The sequence below is a fragment of the Chrysochloris asiatica genome, unplaced genomic scaffold, assembly GCF_000296735.1.
Source record: "Chrysochloris asiatica unplaced genomic scaffold, ChrAsi1.0 scaffold00309, whole genome shotgun sequence".
NCBI classification, from domain to species: Eukaryota; Metazoa; Chordata; class Mammalia; order Afrosoricida; family Chrysochloridae; genus Chrysochloris; species Chrysochloris asiatica.
The window spans coordinates 2,911,366-2,913,897 of record NW_006408827.1 but is presented as its reverse complement, the minus strand read 5'-3'; positions in this window follow the sequence as shown (position 1 = coordinate 2,913,897).

Below are 2,532 nucleotides of genomic sequence, written 5' to 3'. Positions count from 1 at the left end.
TTTGCCTTTCTTTCCTATAGGGAAATTAGTTAACATCTTCACTTTTTTATACCATACCACACTAAAAGAACATTAAATGACATAAGCTTCTCTCTTTAGAAGGAAGATTCTAGTTATATATAACCCTGGGGAAATAGTTTACAAAACAACCAAGTGAATGCACAGGCTGATGAATACTTTTCATCAGTACCAGCTATCAATTTCCTGAATGACTGAGCTCCTGAAACAGCTATAAGGGAAGGTTTCCAATGAAGATCAAACTGCTATTGAAATTGATAGTACATTCTATTCACTTTTGGTAAGAGAACTATTTGTGCTATTGAAGTGAGTTTCATTAATTGACCAACCTCCCCAAAGTTAACCATATTTCTGTCAGTTTGTCACATTGTGGAAGTTTACATGTTGGTATTATGCTGGAAGCTATTCCACAAATATTTCAAATGACAAGAGGGTCCGTCATAGTGGATAGGTTTCAAAACCAGACTAGTGAAAAAGATCTTGTGATCTACTTCTGAATATTTATCAATAAAAACTTTATTATCACAGCAAAATATTGCTCAAATAATTTGCTTTTACATGTCATAAAGAGAGATCAATAGCTAGAGGATGCAAACATGTCTGGTGAAGTAAAGAGCCATTGAGGATGAGTGACACAATATCCACAAGTATAGGAATCAAACATACATGTACAAGACAATAAACCAATGCCGTGCAGTATTTCACCTATTGTAGATAAAGTTGCTGTGAGTCAGAGTTGATTATTTGTTTATCTATCTACCACCTATCATCTCTCTTGTAAAGGACTATTAAAATATGAAAAAAATATGCTATTGTGACTTGTAATAACTTCCAGGTTTAAAAAGTTATACATTGGTGTGGTAATGAAGAAAGTAAAGGTATAGATTAAACAAATTGATTTTTTTTTGTTAAGTAGGGGCTAGGTGATAAATACACAAGGAATCATTATACAATTATGTTTATTTATTTGGTTGTTCTTTTTGTTTTCACACACACGTGCACACACACACACACACATATGTATACTTTGTCCTACTGTGGTGGCCTGTGTGTTGCTGTGATTCTGGAAGCTATGCCACCAGTATTTAAATATCAGCAGGGTCACTCATGTCGGACAGGTTTCAGATGAGCTTCCAGAAGAAGAAAGACTAGGAAGAAGGAGTGATGAACTATTTCTGAATATTTAATAACTGAAAACCTTATGAATAGCAAAGACACACTGTAAGATATAAGCTGGAAAATGAGCCCCTTAGATTGGAAGGCACTCAAAATGTGCCTGGGGAAGAGCAGCCTCTTCAAAGTGGAGTTGACCATGATAACAAGAATGGAATAAAGCCCATGAAAGTAAAGCCTGCGGGACCGCCATTTGCTGATGGGGCACAACTCACAATGAAGAGAAACAGCTGTAAACACCCATTAATAATCAGAACATGGAATGTACAAAGAACGAATCTAGGAAAATTAGAATTGTCGAAAATGAAATGAAACTCATAAACTTCGATATCCTAGGCATTAGTGAGCTGAAATGGACTGGTATTGGACATTTTGAATCTGACAACAACATGGTTTACTATGTCAGGAATGACAAATTTAAGATGAATGGTGTTGCACTCATTGTCAAAAAGAACATATCCAGATTAGTCATGAAGTACAATGCTGTCTGTGATAGGATAATATCCATGCACCTATAGGGAAAACCAGTTAATATCACTATTATTCAAATATACACACCAACCACTTAAAGCCAGTGAGGATGAAATAGAAGAATTCTACCAACTTTTTAAATTTGAAATTGATCAAACATGCAATCAAGATGTATTGATCATTACTAGTGATTGGAATGCAAAGGTTCAGAGCAAAGAGGAAGGATCAGTGGTTGGAAAATATGGCCTTGGTGATAGAATGATGCTGGAGATCACATGATAGAACTCTGTAAAATCAATGATTGTTCATTTCAAATACCTTCTTTAGACAGCATAAGAGATGACTATACACATAGAAATCAACAGATGGAATACTAGAAATCATATTGACTACATCTGTGGAAAGAGACAATGGAAAAATCCATATCATCAGTAAAAACAAGGCCAGGGGCAGATTGTGGAACAGACCATCAATTTCTCATATGCAAATTCAAACTGATGCTGAAGAAAACAAAAACAAGTCCATGAAAAGCAAAATATGACCTTGAATATATCCCACCTGAATTTAGAGATCATCAGAAGAACAGATTTGATACATTAAACACTAAAGACCAAAGACCAGAAGAGTTGTGGGATGACATCAAGAATATCATACAGAAAGAAAGCAAAATGCCATTAAGAAGAGAAAGAAGGAACATGTCAAAATGGATGTGAGAAGAGACACTGAAACTTATTCTCCAGTGTAGAGATGCTAAAGCAAATGCAAGAAATGAGGAAGTAAAAGAGCTGAACAGAAAGATCAGCCTGAGAAGATAAAGCCAAATATTACACTGAAATGTGCAAAGATCTGGAGTCAGAAAACCAAAAAAGA